The following is an 8549-nucleotide window of genomic DNA, read 5'->3' on the forward strand; positions in this document are numbered from 1 at the left end:
TTCTCTTTTGGCTCAAAGTCTGCTCTGTATCCTCCTTGGAGAAAAAAATGACAAAGAAGAAAATCTCCATAGCTAGTTTATCATATTATCGTCAGGAGCATCTGCCTGTTGAAGTATTATTTTCCTAAGCATCTAATTATCTCTTTTTTATTGAAAAATAATTACCTTCCTACAAGTCATCCTCTGAAATATTGATTACTTTTCTGCTTCTGACAAAAGAAGTTTTAGAAGCACAGGCCGTGGATGCAGACAGACCTGGGTTCAGATGCCTCCTTCACGAACCACACGCCGCTGTCACACAGGGAAGTAAACATGTAAATGTATCTGAGCCTTAGTTTCTTCATTCGTTAAATGGAATAATAACACCAATGCTAACTTTTTCAAAATGAAGTATGTGTGAGTATGTGAAGGGGAGAGAGAGAGAAAGAGAGAGAAATGTAGACAGAGAGAGAAGTCTTTCTTTTTTGGGAAAGGTAATAGGGACCACTGTGTTTCCTATCCTTAGGAAGCCCAAACCAGGAACTTCTGGCAGATAATCTTTCAATATTTCCTGGAAGTCTCAGCTTGTTTAGAGTTGACCTTAAGTGTCCCTGAGGAGAGAGGGGAGCTGAGAGCAGATGAGGCCCCAGGCAGGGGCAGGTGGACACTGGGAACATGCCCGCCAGGAAAGTGCTCTGTGTGTACCTGGGCAGCTCACTCACCTGGGCTCACAAAGACTCTCTGCAGAGCGTGATGTGCCCAGGGTGGCCCTGGAATAGCAGAATCAGCTGACTTTCAGGATGCTACTGGCCATTGTAGTTCTAACCCATGTGACCCTCTGGATTCTTTATTCTGCAAAGGAAACTGAGGACTTCTGCATCACTTGGAGGCTGGTACACTAATGGAGAGTAACTAAAGATGGAGAATTAATTCCCTGCCATTCAGGCTGCATGGAACCTTAGAGCCAGATGTCTGAATAGGATTTAAAGGTAGGAAAATAATGAGATATTCCTTAACTCCCAAGTAGTGATTAAAAATATACACTCACATGCCTGTAAAGAAGCATAGAGGAGTTCCCGTCGTGGCGCAGTGGTTAACGAATCCGACTAGGAACCATGAGGTTGCGGGTTCGGTCCCTGCCCTTGCTCAGTGGGTTAATGATCCGGCGTTGCTGTGAGCTGTGGTGTAGGTTGCAGATGCGGCTCGGATCCTGAGTTGCTGTGGCTCTGGCGTAGGCCGGTGGCTACAGCTCCGATTCAACCCCTAGCCTGGGAACCTCCATATGCCGCGGGAGCGGCCCAAGAAATAGCAACAACAACAACAACAACAACAAAAGACAAAAAGGCAAAAAATAAAAATAAAAATAAAAAAAATTTAAAAAAAAAAGCATAGAATGTTCTCCCTGCTGGCACCGAGGGCCTTGGAAGCACCTTCAGAATGGCCTGTACTGATGAAGCATTGCTATGGCTTAGGGCGTGTGTTTTCATGGATGAACTGCTGTTATGCACTGTGCAAAAGGCTGATTACTTTCTCCCTAGAGCCTAAGCATTTTCCAGGCTTTATTTATTCCTAGCCTGATCGTTGAGCAAGATATGCTTGTGCAGATAAGACAAGTGTAACCCCGTTCCAGGATTCTGCTATAAAACTTGTGATTTTCATCACTCTTCGGGTTACTATCATTTAGGGTGAAGATTTTCCAAAAGGCCAAGTTATCATCTGGGGCTTATGATGGCTCCCCAGAGGGTGATCACTGATTCCAAATAGAGACACTGGTTCTGCTTTGGGAGCTATTTGCAAAGCAGCCTTAATTAGGTGCTGAGCTTGTTATCAGTCCTTGGCAACCCAAATTAGACATCCGATCCCCGTTGAGAGTTCCTCAGTTCTGAGTTCTCAGCCTCTTCCCGAAACCCTTCCCCCAAATCAGTAGGAGATTGTCCTGTCTGAGGACCAATAACACTGCTACAAACTTGCCTTTTCAGTCTCAGTGTTTCTAAGTTGTACTGCAATCTGAAAGCTGAACTACAGTTAATGACTTGATTTTTATAATATTTAACAGGCTTTAAGGGAGTTTAACTATTCAAAGTTGAATCTGGAAGCACTTCAGCACAGCTATATTTTAAAGTGTTTATTTTCTGTATTTTTGGCAGTGTTTTGCTCAGAAATGCTGTGGACACGCTCTCTCAGTAGTGGCATTCCAGACCTCTGCAGGAACCCCTTAGATGAGAAAAATAAAGGCCACATTGGACAGAGGTCAAACTCAAACAGAATGCTGGGAATTTAAATCAATGTAAGGATATCGGAGTATAAAAAAAATCAGTCTCCCTTCTTTGCCATGTTAGAAAATGCTTTGTAATTCTAGGAGTGAATTATCAATGTTTCTTTATGAAAAACAGTCATGACTTTCCTAAAGGGCAGACAAAAGGAACTCTTATAATAAAACTTGCACAAATTGGGCCCCAGCACTCTGGTCTTAAGAAAAGCTTTGAGGACCAATGCCTAAAAGGATTATTAGAAGGAAAAGGAATTGTTTTAAGATCTAACCCTGAAGTACAAATTTTTTTCTTAAAAAATGCAGGAGGGTCACTTATATGTGGAATCTAAAATATGACACAAATGAACCTATCTACAAAACAGAAACAGACTGCCAGATGTAGAGAATAGACCTGTAGTTGCCAAGGCGGAGGTAGGAGGTAGCGGGAAGGATTGGGAGTTTGTGGTCAGTAGATGCAAACTCTTACATTTAGAATGAATAGGCAGTGAGATCCTACAGTACAGTACAGGGAACTATACCCAGTCTCTTGGGATAGACCATGATGGAAGATAATATAAGAAAAGGAATGTATATAAATGTATGACTGGTCACTTTGCTGTACAGCAGAAATTGGAACACCATTGTAAATCAACTCTAATTTAAAAAATGTAAAAAAATGTAGCTGTCACAGTTGGCTTTCAGTATTATACATTAAATGCTTCCTGGCTTGGAATTATTTTCTTAGTTTCCACCTTTTCCTTTGCAAGGAGGTGGGCGAGTGTTTGCTCTGCTGGTATCTACAAAAATACTGTGTATCTGAGTGAAGGCTTTTTTATTTTCTATATTATTAGGCTGAAATCAATAGCCTTATGGTCTTTCAAATTTTAGCACTTGGAGTTCCCACTGTGGCTCAGCAGGTTAAGAACCTGACTGGTATCCATGAGGATTCGAGTTCAATCTCTGGCCTTGCTCAGTTGGTTAAGGATCCTGCTTTGTGACAAGCTGCAGCATAGGTCACAGATGCAGCTCAGATCTCAGGTTGCTGTGGTTGTGGTGTAGGCTGGCAGCTGTAGCTTCCATTCGACCCCTAGCCTGGGAACTTCCATATGCTATGGGCGCCTCCCCCACCCTCCCCAAACAAAACAAAATCAAAGCAAAAAAGCAGATTTCAGCACTCATGTGGTTTCTTCCTAGCTGTTTGAACTTGACACATGATTAAAATAAATCCACATATTTTCTTTGATAAGCTAAGTCAGAATCTCTTCCGATTGTATTTTGAATTGTTTTCTCTCCAAATATGTTCATTTTCAAGTTTGTTACTGTGATCACCATCTGTACATATCTTATTTCTCTTGAATTTGTTGATGGACAAGAAAACTAGCTCTTCTCCTAAAAATTAATCCTTTTGAACTGATTTGAAGAATTTTCAAGAATGGGGTTAGAGACCAAACCTGTGAAATAGTCTTCATTTTATCACTGGTTACCTAACTGGGATCATATCACATATTAAACATTTTTGGAAAACACTAATTATATCTAACAATGCTTTATAGTTGAAAATACTTTGAATTATTTTATATTATTCACACACTTTCACACACACAAAAGCTAGACACAGAATTATCTGACTCACCTAAGACCCCTCAAAAATTTCTTAGCCAAGTCAAGGCTTGAACCAAATTATCTTGCTCCTCAATCCTGACCCTGCTTCTGAATTCCCTATGTTCATACTCGGCACTGCCACTCTGCCTGTGACCAAGCAGAAACGAGGAACACTGGTGCCTCTTTCCTGCTGTGCTCCCTGTGCAAGGCACAGTATTTGGCCTGGATCCTCCCTTCCAGCTCTACCACCTCTTGACTCCGTTTATCTAGACCAAGGCACCAGTTCCCTCTGGTTTTTCTGCCTGGAGGCACTTTCCACCAGACAATAGCCAGAGAAACCTTTCAGAACTACAAATCTGACCAAGTTATTTTTCAGTTTGGTTTTAACAACTCTCTGCTACCTAAACCTGGAACATCACTGCCTAAGGGAAAACTATTTTTATATTAAGGATTTTTTTCTTCGAATTAAAGAAAAACTTTGCAATATGAAAGCATTCTGACAATCAGCACATAGGGAATATAGCAGTAAACTGGTGGAATCATCAGTATGCTGAAGGCTCATGGGCTGTCCCCTCAATTCAACAGTGATCACCATATGGCTAATCTTGTTTCATCTGTACTTTTCCACTCCTCCTACCCCAGTATCCTTTGCTGGACTAATTTAAAGCCACCATCAGACAACCTATTGCATTTTCCTCTCTTGGACTCTTTCCTTCGTGTGCTGGATTTCAGGCCTGAGGGGTGGGTAGCAACTCATTGCCTCAGGAAATGGAGCCATCAGAGAGTAGAGTAAAAGGTTTAAAATTTCAAAGGCGACTTTAGAAACTCTCACCCAGACAGGTTTTGTTCATTTGTTTGTTTGTTTCCCACAAAGACAAAGCTTATGTAAAGGAATTGATCTGGGAAGTCTAGATCACAAGGAAAAATGCCCAGTTTCCTATCCAGTTTTTAGAAAAGAGAGGCAGGTAGAGAGGACAAGCCAGTGTAGATGCATGTGAAGTCCCAAGAACAGTGGCTGTGTCCTGGCCCTCACTGAATCCTCTGGTGAAGAGATGTTAGGAAACTCCACATCTGGGGGCACACTGCCCAAGAAGAAAGGCTACCTGCGACATGATGGCTATCTAAACCCCAGGAGGCCCCCTGTGACACCACGGTGTGTAAATAACACAGGGAGAACGGTTGTTTGGCATGTCAGATCAGAAACATACAGAGTTTCTCTGGAGGAATTAGGGGTCATCAAGAGAGAGCCAGACGATCTGGAGAGCCAGCATGGTCCAGACAAGGAGGATAGAGAAATCTGGGTAGACAGAAAGCAAGGATCCCGAGGGGTCGTGGACTTCTCAGAAATCACCTGCCAAAGGGCAGTTCAGCAGCTGATGGACCCTCAGATGCTGTCATCCTTTGAATCAACCTCAAGGGAAGGAGAGGGGACAGGCCTGGAACTGACTGTTACACTGAATTTTCTCACATTCACTGTTTTGCCTCCAGGTGAAAGGAGAGATTAAGATAGAAAGTGCATTTACGTATGGAAAGTAGAGGACACTTGTGCGGCCCAGAGTGTGTACCCCTCTATTGAGGGAGTCATCAGCACTCAAACTGTTTTGTTTTTTCCCTCCTCTCTTTTCCTTCCCAGTCATGCTCTACCTCTGGTCTCTGTTTTCCTCTTGGCTTTGTGGTCAGGCAGGCTCTGGGTGGGCAGGGGCTGTTCGAAGTTTCTTTTTTGTTTTTAATAAATCTTTTTTTCATTTTTCTTTCTTCCTTTTTTTTTAAGGCCTCACCCACAGCATATGGAAGTTCCCAGGCTAGGGGTCTAATCAGAGCTGTAGCTGCCAGCCTACACCACAGTCACAGCAACACCAGATTCGAGCCTGGTCTGTGACCTACACCACAGCTCATGGCAATGCCACGAAATCCTTGACCCACTGAGCAAGGCCAAGGATTGAACCCACATCTTCATGGATACTAGTCGGGTTTGTTACGAGGGGACCTACAGAAAAGCTCATTACCACTGAGCCACGAAGGGAACTCCCTGCTGGAAATTTCCAGCATACATGCAACCTATTGGCAATTCAAGGGAAAAGAAAGTACCTCCTTGCCAATAGCTCACCTCAAAGCACCAGGACTGACCCTCACGAAAATGTTTTGATCATGTCCCTGAACCAATCACTATGGCTGTTGAGATGGACACGCCCATGTGGCCGGCCTGAGCTCATGGCCACACTATAGTTGGGGATGTAGTCAGCCGATCTCCACTTCCTAAGGGAGAATGAAAGTGATGTTCCCAGGAGGGCAAATAGATAGAGAAAAGGCTGAAATAACATAAACATTTAATAAAAACATTTGCTTAAATGAGTGGAAGAACAAGGCGTTCAAAATCTAAGACCAGAACTCTTGCAACTATACTACATTGCCTCTATTTTTAATTCCATATAGTTTATACTACATCTTTTACGGAACAAGAAGTCAGAACTTGGCCACCCTAAAACAGCATTAGCTCTCTAAGATGGTAAGTAAGCTAATCATGACACATTTTGTGCAACATTTATAAATTTTTAATGGTGCTTCTATGGTACCTAGCTTTCAAGATTTAAAAATCTCATAAAAATTTAATAGTGAGCTCTTAAGTGTCAGGAGAGTGGTACAAGTGAGGCAAGAGACTGAATTTCAAAGTAAGCAATCTCACTAGTTCTAAGTGACGTGAATTTAGGGAGATTCACATATCCTGGGGGGAAAAATACTTTTATTTATTCATGATGTTTCTGAGTTCTCCTCAGATATACCACTTCTAGTGAAGTGCCCACTGAATCTTTTGGGCAATGAATCACCTCTGGTTATTCCCCAAGATAGACTCCAAGCTCTGTGAGTGCGGGAACTGTTCTCACCCTGAACCCTTGTCCAGCACAGGTTGGTCATGTGGCAGAAGCTCAGTAAGTACTGATGGAAGTAAGGAGGGAGGGTAGGGAGGGAGGGGTGTGGGGGAAAGAAGAAAGGAAGGAAGGAAGGAAAGATAAGCTGTGGTTTAGATGAACAGAGTCAGTGCAGAGACATTCAATTTTGACTCTAGAATGTTATTTTTAAGTTGAATGTGTTTTTCATACTTTTTGTGCATGGATATTAGAATTATATTGCATCTGCATTTCTTCTTTCATGGCAGTTATCATACCTGTTAATAATAGCAGCCAATCTTACCACATCTTACTCTAGTAAGTACAGTTCACTTCATCTCTGCAACAATTTTGGGAGCTTCTGTTATCACACACATCTTTGATTACAAAGCTCGTTGCTTATGGCATGCTGGGATTTGACCCTAGCAGTGGGATTTCTAAGTGTGTATTCTTAGCTGCTAGGCTTATGGGGACTCTTGAAATACTTGTTTGTCCTATGTTTCTCTCAGAATGAAAGTGCTGTGATACTGTCTTATCCACCAAACCTGCCCAGTGCTTGGTTCAAGTTAATTGCGTCAAATGAAACTAGGGATTAACTAGCTAATTCCTTGGCACATACTGATTGATAGGAAAGAGGAGCTGAGTTAGGCATCAGAGATTTTACAGATTTCTTAGAATGTGTAGAGAGTATATAATACATTATGACAGCTATGAATAGCTAAAGATTTAATGGAGAGAGACAGATATAGATACAGGTACAGGTATTCAGCATTTATATTCAGCTTTTATTTATTTATTTATTTTTAAAATATGGAACGCTTCACGAATTTGCGTGTCTTCCTTGCACAGGGGCCAATCTTCTCTGTTTCGTTCCAATTTTAGTACATGTGCTGCGGAAGTGAGCACTATATTCTGCTTTGAGACATACTTCTCAACCCTAGATTTGAATAATAAAATCATCATATTTAGGTCTAGGTGATATAAATGTCACAATCAAAATTTTGACACTCTTCTACAGAAGAAAACTATCTTAACTTTAGCAGCTTTTCTGAATTATTTCTTGTAAGTGCATTTATAGGCACAATGGAAGAAATATTTCTAGACTTGAAATACCTAGGTCTATTGTAATTGACATTTATATTCTGACTCATCAGCACTCTACACATTAAAAGAATGATGTAATAAGTATGAGGAATGTTAGTATCAAATCCTTTTAAATATTCATGTTTATAAGCCATTGAGTGCAACACTCTTCAGCATTTCCTTAATTATGCCAAGTATAAGTGAGAAATACAGAAATAAATCATAGTAAGGATTACATCAACCATGTGTTTCATAACTGCCTTAAGATTTCAGGTGTTCTTTAGAGTTTTAGTCTGTCCAACAGGCATTTTTAGCTTTCATGGATTCTTCTAGCTACACACCTGGTTTATTTAATATTTTTTTGGTGGGGACTAAGAGTGAATTATCTTTGGAGGTACAAAACAAACACTACATTTAAGCTGGATAAGTTTTCCAAAGGGATGGTGCCTATTCATAAAATCAGGTAATTTGTAGAATGAAAAAAGAAAGGAAACTATAATTTCATGGAATCTCCTCTGAGGTTTCAGAAGCTAGAATTGAGATATAATCATAGGATTTAAATTTTCTAGTAATTGCTTTCATTTTCTTCTTGAAGGTAGCAGTCTCCTTTAACTTTATCCAAGTTGAATTTTATAACTTCTCAGTCACTTTGTCTCAGGCACGATCTACAGACCCAAAGGTGTAAGCATGTATATGTGAGTCTGGGCTGTCATCTTCCTCTCTCCATTCTCCTTTTCTCTTGCTCACTC

At 41.1% G+C, this 8549-nt stretch overlaps 1 non-coding gene across 1 annotated transcript; it reads right to left on the minus strand.

Moving 5' to 3' along the window:
• Window positions 1-7521: 7521 nt before the first annotated feature.
• On the minus strand, window positions 7522-7623 carry LOC146403743 (U6 spliceosomal RNA). Its single transcript, XR_014845052.1, has one exon. It is a non-coding gene; the product is annotated as a U6 spliceosomal RNA (small nuclear RNA).
• Between the last annotated feature and the right edge of the window lie 926 nt (window positions 7624-8549).

Source organism: Sus scrofa, chromosome 4 (genome assembly GCF_054392235.1).
Source record: "Sus scrofa isolate SSC_HxYL_T2T_F1_AM1 chromosome 4, Sscrofa_HxYL_maternal_Yorkshire_Landrace_v2.0, whole genome shotgun sequence".
In the NCBI taxonomy this organism is placed as follows: Eukaryota; Metazoa; Chordata; class Mammalia; order Artiodactyla; family Suidae; genus Sus; species Sus scrofa.